Source organism: Eleutherodactylus coqui, chromosome 9 (genome assembly GCF_035609145.1).
Source record: "Eleutherodactylus coqui strain aEleCoq1 chromosome 9, aEleCoq1.hap1, whole genome shotgun sequence".
Taxonomy (NCBI): Eukaryota; Metazoa; Chordata; class Amphibia; order Anura; family Eleutherodactylidae; genus Eleutherodactylus; species Eleutherodactylus coqui.
The window spans coordinates 155,457,006-155,468,540 of NC_089845.1; the positions used below are offsets into that span (position 1 = coordinate 155,457,006).

The following is an 11,535-nucleotide window of genomic DNA, read 5'->3' on the forward strand; positions in this document are numbered from 1 at the left end:
TATTAAAGTAGTTATATTCTTGTATATAGGATTCACCATTATAGTAGTTATATTCTTGTACATAGGGAGCAGTATTATAGTAGTTATATTCTTGTACATATGGAGCAGTATTATAGTAGTTATATTCTTGTAAATAGGAGGCAGTATTATAGTAGTTATAATCTTGTACATAGGGGGCAGTATTATAGTAGTTATATTCTTGTACATAAGGAGCAGTATTATAGTAGTTATATTCTTGTACATGTGGAGCAGTATTATAGTAGTTATATACTTGTAAATAGGAGGCAGTATTATTGTAGTTATGTTCTTGTACATAGGAGGCAGTATCATAGTAGTTATATTCTTGTACATAGGGAGCAGTTTTATAGTAGTTATATTCTTGTACATAGGGGGTAATATTATAGTAGTTATATTCCTGTACATCGGGAGCAGTATTATAGTAGATATATTCTGGTACATAAGGGCAGTATTATAGTAGTTATATTCTTGTACATAGGAGGCAGTATTATAGTAGTTATATTCTTGAACCTAGGGGTCAGTATTAAAGTAGTTATATTCTTGTACATAGGGGGGCAGTATTATAGTAGTTATATTTTTGTACATAGGGGGCAGTATTATAGTAGTTATATTCTTGTACATAGGAGCAGTATTAAAGTATTTATATTCTTGTACATAGGGGGCAGTATTATTCTAGTTATATTCTTGTACATAGGAGCAGTATTAAAGTAGTTATATTCTTGTACATAGGGGGCAGTATTATAGTAGTTATATTCTTGTACATAGTGGGCAGTATTATAGTAGTTATATTCTTGTAAATAGGATTCAGTATTATAGTAGTTATATTCTGGTACATAGGGGACAGTATTATAGTAGTTATATTCTTGTACATGGGGGCAGTATTATAGTAGTTATATTCTTGTACATAGGGGGCAGTATTATAGTAGTTATATTCTTGTACAGAGGGGCAGTATTATAGTAGTTATATTCTTGTACATAGGGGGCAGTATTATTGTAGTTATGTTCTTGTACATAGGGGGCAGTATTATTGTACTTATATTCTTGTACATAGGAGGCAGTATTATAGTAGTTATATTCTCGTACATAGGCAGCAGTATTATAGTAGTTATATTCTTGTACATAGGGGGCAGTATTATAGTAGTTATATTCTTGTTCGTAGGAGGCAGTATTATAGTAGTTATATTCCTGTACAAAGGGAGCAGTATTATACTAGTTATATGCTTGTACATAGGAGCAGTATTATAGTAATTATATTCTTGTACATAGGGGCAGTATTATAGTAGTTATAGCCATGTACATAGGGGGCAGTATTATTGTAGTTATATTCTTGTACATAGGGAGCAGTAGTATAGTAGTTATATTCTTGTACATAGGGGCAGTATTATAGTAGTTATATTCTTGTGAATAGGGGGCAGTATTTTAGTAGTTATATTCTTGTACATAGAGGGCAGTATTATAGTAGTTATATTCTTGTACATAGGGGCAGTATTATAGTAGTTATATTCTTGTGAATAGGGGGCAGTATTTTAGTAGTTATATTCTTGTACATAGAGGGCAGTATTATAGTAGTTATATTCTTGCACATAGGGGGCAGTATTATAGTAGTTATGTTCTTGTTCATAGGGGGGAGTATTGTAGTAGTTATATTCTTGTACACAGGGGCAGTACTATAGTAGATATATTCTTGTACATAGGGGTCAGTATTAAAGTAGTTATATTCTTGTACATAGGGGACAGTATTATAGTAGCTATATTCTTGTACATAGGGGGCAGTATTTTAGTAGTTATATTCTTGCACATAGGTGGCAGTATCATAGTAGTTATATTCTTGTACATAGGAGGCAGTATTATAGTACTTATATTCTTGTACATAGGGGGCAGTATTATAGTAGTTATATTCTTGTGCATAGGGGGCAGTTTTATAGTAGTTATATTGTTGTACATAGGGGTCAGTATTAAAGTAGTTTTATTCTTGTACATAGGATTCAGTATTATAGTAGTTATATTCTTGTACATAGGAGCAGTATTAAAGTAGTTATATTCCTGTACATAGGGGGCAGTATTATAGTAGTTATATTCTTGTACATAGGAGCAGTATTATAGTAGTTATATTCTTGTACATAGGAGCAGTATTAAAGTAGTTATATTCTTGTACATAGGGGCAGTATTATAGTAGTTATATTCTTGTACACAGGGGCAGTACTATAGTAGTTATATTCTTGAACATGGGGTCAGTATTATAGTAGTTATATTCTTGTACATAGGGGGTAGTATTATAGTAGTTATATTCTTGTACATAGGGGGCAGTATTATAGTAGTTATATTCTTGTACAAAGGGGCAGTATCATAATTGCTATATTCTTGTACATAGGAGGCAGTATTATAGTAGTTATATTCTTGTACATAGGGGGCAGTATTATAGTAGTTTTATACTTGTACATAGGGAGTAGTATTATAGTAGTTTTATTCTTGTACATAGGGGGCAGTATTAGAGTAGTTATATTCTTGTACATAGGAGGCAGTATTATAGTAGTTATATTCTTGAACCTAGGGGTCAGTATTAAAGTAGTTATATTCTTGTACATAGGGGGCAGTATTACAGTAGTTTTATTCTTGTACATAGGGGGCAGTATTAAAGTAGTTATATTCTTGTATATAGGATTCACCATTATAGTAGTTATATTCTTGTACATAGGGAGCAGTATTATAGTCGTTATATTCTTGTACATATGGAGCAGTATTATAGTAGTTATATTCTTGTAAATAGGAGGCAGTATTATAGTAGTTATATTCTTGTACATAGGGGGCAGTATTATAGTAGTTATATTCTTGTACATAGGGAGCAGTATTATAGTAGTTATATTCTTGTACATGTGGAGCAGTATTATAGTAGTTATATACTTGTAAATAGGAGGCAGTATTATTGTTGTTATGTTCTTGTACATAGGAGCAGTATTATAGTAGTTATATTCTAGTACATAGGGAGCAGTTTTATAGTAGTTATATTCTTGTACATAGGGGGTAGTATTATAGTAGTTATATTCCTGTACATCGGGAGCAGTATTATAGTAGATATATTCTGGTACATAAGGGCAGTATTATAGTAGTTATATTCTTGTACATAGGAGGCAGTATTATAGTAGTTATATTCTTGAACCTAGGGGTCAGTATTAAAGTAGTTATATTCTTGTACATAGGGGGCAGTATTACAGTAGTTTTATTCTTGTACATAGGGGGCAGTATTAAAGTAGTTATATTCTTGTATATAGGATTCAGCATTATAGTAGTTATATTCTTGTACATAGGGAGCAGTATTACAGTAGATATATGCTTGTACATATGGAGCAGTATTATAGTAGTTATCTTCTTGTACATAGGGGGCAGTATTATGCTATTTATATTCTTGTACATATGGAGCAGTATTATAGTAGTTATATACTTGTAAATAGGAGGCAGTATTATTGTAGTTATGTTCTTGTACATAGGAGGCAGTATTATAGTAGTTATATTCTTGTACATAGGGAGTAGTTTTATAGTAGTTATATTCTTGTACATAGGGGGTAGTATTATAGTACTTACATTCCTGTACATCGGGAGCAGTATTATAGTAGATATATTCTGGTACTTAGGGGGCAGTATTATAGTAGTTATATTCTTGTACATAGGAGGTAGTATTATAATAGTTCTATTCTTGTACATAGGGGGCAATGTTATAGTAGTTATATTCTTGTACATAGGGGGCAGTATTATAAAAGTTATATTCTTGTACATAGGGGGGCAGTATTATAGTAGTTATATTTTTGTACATAGGGGGCAGTATTATAGTAGTTATATTCTTGTACATAGGAGCAGTATTAAAGTAGTTATATTCTTGTACATAGGGGGCAGTATTATAGTAGTTATATTCTTGTACATAGGGAGCAGTATTATAGTAGTTATATTCTTGTACATAGGATTCAGTATTATAGTAGTTATATTCTGGTACATAGGGGACAGTATTATAGTAGTTATATTCTTGTACATAGGGGGCAGTATTATAGTAGTTATATTCTTGTACATAGGGGGCAGTATTATAGTAGTTATATTCTTGTACATAGGGGCAGTATTATAGTAGTTATATTCTTGTACATAGGGGGCAGTATTATTGTAGTTATGTTCTTGTACATAGGGGGCAGTATTATTGTAGTTATGTTCTTGTACATAGGAGGCAGTATTATAGTAGTTATATTCTCGTACATAGGCAGCAGTATTATAGTAGTTATATTCTTGTACATAGGGGGCAGTATTATAGTAGTTATATTCTTGTTCGTAGGAGGCAGTATTATAGTAGTTATATTTCTGTACATAGGGAGCAGTATTATAGTAGTTATATGCTTGTACATAGGAGCAGTATTATAGTAGTTATATTCTTGTACATAGGGGCAGTATTATAGTAGTTATAGCCTTGTACATAGGGGGCAGTATTATTGTAGTTATGTTCTTGTACATAGGGAGCAGTATTATAGTAGTTATATTCTTGTACATAGGGGGCAGTATTATAGTAGTTATATTCTTGTACATAGGGAGCAGTATTATAGTAGTTATATTCTTGTACATAGGGGGCAGTATTATAGTAGTTATATTCTTGCACATAGGGGGCAGTATTATAGTAGTTATATTCTTGTGAATAGGGGGCAGTATTTTAGTAGTTATATTCTTGTACATAGGAGGCAGTATTATAGTAGTTATATTCTTGTACATAGGAGGCAGTATTATAGTAGTTATATTCTTGTACATAGGGAGCCGTATTATAGTAGTTATATTCTCGTACATAGGGGGCAGTATTATAGTAGTTATATTCTTGTATATAGGGGCAGTATTATAGTAGTTATATTCTTGTACATAGGGGGCAGTATTATAGTAGTTATATTCTTGTGCATAGGGGACAGTGTTATAGTAGTTATATTCTTGTACATAGGGGCAGTATTATAGTGGTTATACTCTTGTACATTGGGGACAGTGTTATAGTAGTTATATTCTTGTGCATAGGAGCAGTATTATAGTAGTTATACTCTTGTACATACGGGACAGTATTATAGTAGTTATATTCTTGTATATAGGGGGCAGCAATTTTCTGGCTTTACCCTGGTCCAGAGTAAATAATCCTATTCCATTCTTCTTGCCCTCCCGGCTCCCCTTTTCTGTTTAGTTTAGAGTAAGCATAAAGATACCAAATTGTGTGACCTTTTACTTGTTAATGAAGTCTAAGGAAAGTCATTCAACTAGAAGCTGGTTTCTCACAGACACTTTGGCTCCAAATCAGGATTAATGGTCACATGAATGTCCTATTCTGATTTGAATTATATTTACGGAATCAGGCGGACCATGTGAATAAAACGCATCTAAACCCCTTGAAGTGCGAGCCCCAGAAAACCCCTAAACAGCGTATCTACGTACCTGGTTAATATTTCTTTGTCATATAAGGTTTGTTGAGTAGATAAAATCATGGTAGGAATTATGTCAGGCATATATTCCTGATCAGAGGATCTCCTGCAGAGATATGACTAAAATGGAGAAGTTCGGTTTTCACAGGTGTATACGAATTAATCAGACCTTTGTCTGAATGAACTTAGAGTGGGCAGGGAAGGTGTGTTCTGGAGAAACTAAAGACTGTGGGATGTGGGGTCAGAGAAATCCAGTGTTTGACTTTCGGAGGTGCGTTACGCTATATGGACTTGTCCGTTTTTTCCCAATGACTCTGTACAATCAGAACCTTGGGCCGAACATCCCAAATCTGGTATCTTTCTTTATTTGTTCCCTGTTTTATTTTAAGTACTGTCTGCTGTATATACCTGCAACCCTTATCTTCACTGTAATATCTTTTTCTGTATTTATTTGTATATATATGACTAATTTAGCACTGCTAGTCTTTTTTATAATAAATCTGCAATTTACTAGTCAAACCTTTTCCGTTTTGAAACAAACCATAACTCTGAAGATTGTGTCAATAATTCGTAAGTCTGGGTTCCAGCTTACCTGGGAAACAAAAGCTAGTGGTGGCAGCGAGTGTGTCTGGGTATTGTAGAGTGCTGGAGCCTTTAGACCGGATCAGGGGTGATTTGAGTTTTTGATCTGCATGCGTGCAGGAGCCTGGGAAAGCTGGGTACAAATCCACCTGTATTTCAATGACTACACGATTGTAATCCCACTAAAGTGATCAATCGACAGCAATACTGTGACAAGTGGTCATAGTGGCGAGAGTGCTCAGAATAGTTGATCCGTAACAAATCGATGATAGAGTCGGGATTGATCGGAGCTTCCCCCTCTCGCCTTGACAAATTGGTGGCAGTTGTGGGATATTTAAAATGTTCATGCCAGAACTACGCAAATAATCCTTGTATGAATAAAGCTAGCGGACTCTTTGCGAACTTTTACAAGGTTTTGACTGAGTGCTGATATATTATTGTTCTTTGGAGTAAGAATATATTGTGTGTACCCTCAGACAACCCTCCCTTGTTTTTCTGTTCTATCTTTTGTTGACTGTGGAAATGGCAGCTGCTTATCAAATGGAGAATAAGCAGGTGCTGATCATCCACTTTTCGGAAAATAGTCTGGATGGGACCGGAAAGACTAAGGAACAGCTGATCCAGTTATTGATGGAGAATGAAGCCCAGCACCAACACACTGCGGATTCTAGGCAAGGGACTGATGATCCCCCTGTGGAGCAGGTCAAGGATCAAGTTCCAGGAGATTTAGGCTGCCCCAGCTCTCAGCAGGACTTGGACCTGTTTACCCAGAGTTGAGTACCACGGACTACAGCAGTTGAGTACCACGGAACCTGATGAGTACTTGCAGCTCCTTCTCCAGCTCTGAGAGGCTGCAGCATGCAAGGCTGAGCACCAAGCTGAGCACAAGTCTGTAGAATGCCAGGCTGCACATGAGCACCAACTGCGAATAGCCCAAATTGAAAGCCAGGCTTCCACCCCCCCAAACCCTGGGTCCAGTGACTTGACATCCTTGGAACCCTAGGCAAAGGATTTCCTTGTGATGAAGCCAGATGGGGACCTGGACCCTTTTCTGGGGGTATTTGAAAAGGTGTGTTACCAATACCAGATACCTCCTGGGGGATGAGGAAGGGGGAAGTTCCTAACCCTAAGACTCAGAGGCAAAGCCCTGGAGTAATTTGTAGAACTTCCCACAGAGCAGGATGGCAACTTTGAGGCCCTCAAAGCAACCTTGGCTGGCAAGTACAACCTCACTCTGGAGGTATACCGCCAAAAGTTCCGGGCTCTACGGCTCGGACCCAAAAACAGTGATGTCATTGTGTTAAGTGGCTTGGCTACCGCCTTCCAGCAATGGACTCAAGGACTATCCATCACCACAATGGAGGATATGAAGGACTTAATGATAAAAGAACAGTTGCTAGAGATCTGCTTTGAAGCTGTGCAACAATTTGTTGTGGACCGTAAGCCCAAGACTTCGGTTGAAGCCACTGAGATCACCAATGTGTGCGCTGCCAACAGAGCAGTGAGAGCGCAGAAATCTGCGAGGAGTTAAGCTGGAACTTGTCTCTTCCAACTCCTCCTTAACAGCCAACAGACCCTCTCGGGGGACCGCTCCCTCTCTCCCTGCAGATGTTTTTCCTGCACCACCTGCCCTGACAGGAAGAATAAGGCTCCCTCCTCCAAGCCACCTGGGTCTGCTGCATGTACTCTCAACATGCAAGCTGTCACTGTGGGAAAGATTGTGACAGTGGGGCTGCGTGACACTGGTGCAGAAATGACCCTCATTCACCCTCAACTCATGTCCCCCGAGGATATCCTCCCTGGGAAAGCCCAGACCGTTAAATGAGTGGATGAGTGGGAGGCACCATCTCTACTGTGCCCATGGCCCGGGTCTATTTGGATTGGGGTGCGGGAAGGTGTTTGCGGGAGGTGGGGGTATATGATGATCCACCTACAAATGTATTGTTGGGGACGGATCTTGGGTATTTAGTGGCTCAGTATGAGCCAACTGAGTGCACAAAATCTGATAAAATATACAAGGGTAATGTCACTGTTGAAACTGTTGAGAATGTCATATGTGTTCCTGTGGAGGTTGGTGACGCTCTGAAAGGGTGTAGCAGTGACAGCGGTGATGTGGTATGCACCCCTCTTGAGCTCACTGGACTAATGCAGCCTGAGAGCGGTAAGGCAACCAATTACATGGTGGGGCTCAGTGATGTCACTCCCATGAGTGATGTCACTGAGGATCCTCCAATGCCTCCGGTGGCCAGGGCTGACACACATGCAGCATGTGGTGATAACATGGGTTTCGCCATGGCAAAGCCTTTCCATACTACCACAGGGGGTGGTGTGAAAGGCGGAAGCCCACCAGTACTGAACACCGGTCTAGGAGTATGCCCAGCTGGATGGCAGAGGTGTTATCTACCCAGGGTCCAGCTAGCATACTGGCTATCACTGGCAGCCAGAGTGCCCGGAATGCAGGGAACCCTCTGCCCTTCAGACCCTCTCCCTCCCCATCCAGGACAGAGGACAGCTTAGAGCCTGCTCCGAAGGGGCCCCGTGGAATCTCATCTTAACCTCCCTCCTGGCCACTGTGCAATTCGGATGTCAGCCTGGGGATGTTAGGAACTGCAAGGGGGAACCACCCTGTGCATTTGACAAGGAAAGGTTCTTCTTGGACCAGGGGATGTTATATCAGGAAACCATCCTGGGTTACCAAGAGCAGGAATGGCTGAGAGAGCAGCAGCGGATAGTGCCCTACCCATTTAGAAAGGAGCTGCTACGGGTGGCTCATGAGATCCCGCTGGCTGGACATTTAGGGGTTCCAATACTATCAAGAAAGAGGCGTGGCAGCAAGTATGGTGCAAAATATTAAAAGTCCATTTTATTCCTCCATGTTAAAATCAGCGACATTTCGACTGTTATTCCTTGTCAAGCTCAAAGCATCCTGGCAGGGTATTCACATTTATACACACAATGAATAAAATACATCCAATGGAAATCTTTAAAACACACATGTGGAGCATTAGATGGTAATTAGCTTCTATTTAACTCTATAGGTGTTACTCCTAATATCTGCTCTGTGCATGGAGTCATAGCGGGAAACCCATATACCACCCCCCCCCCCCACACACACACACACACACAGGCTTAAGGAAATCACGGCATCCTGATCCATCCACTGCGCCTGCGCGAGAATTTCTATCTATCTCGCGTTACCATTACAGCGAGCAGTCATTGCTAAGGGGTATCACGCACGCGCCAAAAAATACTAGCACCGCAGGATATCCCCATTCCCTCGTTCCTCCAGACGTTGGCATTTATTCTTACTATTATCATATCTTGCAGGCTTCTGCTATATACCTCATCTGCAAACTGCTTTATGATCACTACAATAGAGTAATCCTCTCATACAGAATATATATCCAAAAAAGATAAGCCTCCGCTCGTGTGTGAAGAAACGAAGCCTTTATTTAAGAAGTGTCACAGCATAGATCACAAGAAGGACGCGTTTCGGTCTTCAACAGACCTTGGTCTGGAGGAATGTTGCTGTGATGTCCCGGGGGGAGATGTGTAGCTGGGTATTATCAGCATAGAGATGGTACTGGAAACCAAATCTCCTGATGGTCTGTCCAATGGGGCTGTTTAGATGGAGAAAAATCGAGAACCGAGCCCTGGGGGACCCCAACAGCAAGGGGAAGAGGAGGGGAGGTAGAGCCAGCAAAGCAGACACTGAAGAAGCGGTCAGATAGGTAGGAGAAGAACCAGGAGAGGGCAGTGTCCTTTAGTCCAATGGAGCGAAGCATAGTGAGGAGAGGTTTGTGGTCGACAGTGTCGAATGCTGTGGGTAGGTCGAGGAGGATCAGTAGGGAGTAGTCGCCCCTCGATTTGGCAGCCAGGAGGTTGTTTGACACTTTAGTCAGGGCGGTTGCTGTCGAGTGTAGAGGGCAGAAGCCAGACTGTAGAGGGTCAAGAACAGAGTTTTCTGAGAGATAGCTTATAAGGCGAGAGTAAACCAGGTGTTCTAGTAGTTTGGAGATGAAGCGGAGGTTTGAGATGGGTCGATAGTTGGCAGCATCGGGTGAGTCAAGAGTCGGTTTCTTTAGCAGCGGGGAAATGATAGCATGTTTGAATGAAGAGGGGATAATGCCAGAGGTCAGAGAAAGTTTGAATATAGTGGTGAGGTGAGAGATGACCACCTGGGAGAGGGAACGCAGGAGATGTGAGGGAAGAGGGTCGCTAGCACAGGTGGTGGGGGAGCAGTCTGGAGACTTCTTCCTCTTTCGTTGGTCTAAGTACAGAGAGTGAACAGGAGCTAGATGCAGTACACATTAGACATGATGGCACCCAAAGGACTCAATCATAAATATAAGTTTATGCCACACATTTGATTATCTCTCTGATGTAGCCAGTAGTATTGAGTATAGGGAGAGTGTATTTAATCATTTTTTTGGATCATTATACTTTTTTAATTATGTATTTTGTTTGTTTTACAGATGTGGAGATATATGTACATGAATGTTGCATGGAGTCCGGGATACTCAGTTCCTCTGGAATTATGTATACTAGGGATTATAATCCGTCAGAGTTACGCCACCCGATACCTTGAGGCCATGCGTCTCTATGTGAAGATGCAGGCATTGGCACAGCTTGTGCATGGGGACGTGGAGCAGGCCCAAGCCAGCCAGAAGCAATGGTATGACCGTAACATGAGAGAAAGGACCTATGAGGTTGGTCAAAAGGTGTGGGACCTAGTCCCACTGACCCAGAATAAGCTTTAAGCTGCTTGGGAGGGCCCATATATCCTTCACCAGCGGCTTAATGATGTTAACTACATTATTAAGATTGACCACGCTGGTAAGAAACAGAGGGTCTTCCATGTGAACATAATGAAGGCTCATCATGAGCAGGGGGCAAGTGCCTTGAAAATGTGCAGCCTTCCTGAAGAAGGCAAGGGAGAGATCCTGGTGGATCTGCTGGTGGACCCCCAATTGTGAACAGTCCTTTGTGACCCTTAAGGCTGCACTCCCCAGTACCCTGATTCTGCAGGTCCTAGACTTCACCAGGAGGTTTGTGGTGCAGATCGATGCCAATGCATATGGCCTTGATGCTGTTCTCAGCCAAGTCCATTCGGGTGAAGAGTAGCATCCTGTGCTATATCTCAGCCGTGAGCTTCTACCCAGGGAGGTGGACTACGCCATCATAGAGAAGGAATGCTTGGCCATTGTGTGGACCCTGCAGAAGCTGCAGCCATATTTCTACGGGCGCAACTTCATTATTGTGAAGGACCACAACCCCCTCAGCTGGTTACACCAGGTTGTGGAGCAAAATGGCAAACTGTTCCAATGGAGTCTAGCCCCTCAACAGTATGATTTTTCCATTCAGCAATGAAAAGAGAGTGAGCATGGCAATGCAGGCGGACTATCCCGTCAGGGGGAGGCAGTGGAGATGGGCGTAGTAGGTGGTCTGGGGGGACCAACCTACCATACCCATTCAAAAAGGGGCAGGTGTGATATTCAGACTGGTAGGTCAT

The 11,535-nt window shown here is 40.7% G+C and overlaps 1 pseudogene; it reads left to right on the forward strand.

The window, feature by feature from the left end:
- Nucleotides 1-7,044: 7,044 nt before the first annotated feature.
- On the forward strand, nucleotides 7,045-10,999 carry LOC136578725 (uncharacterized; annotated as a pseudogene).
- Nucleotides 11,000-11,535: the final 536 nt, after the last annotated feature.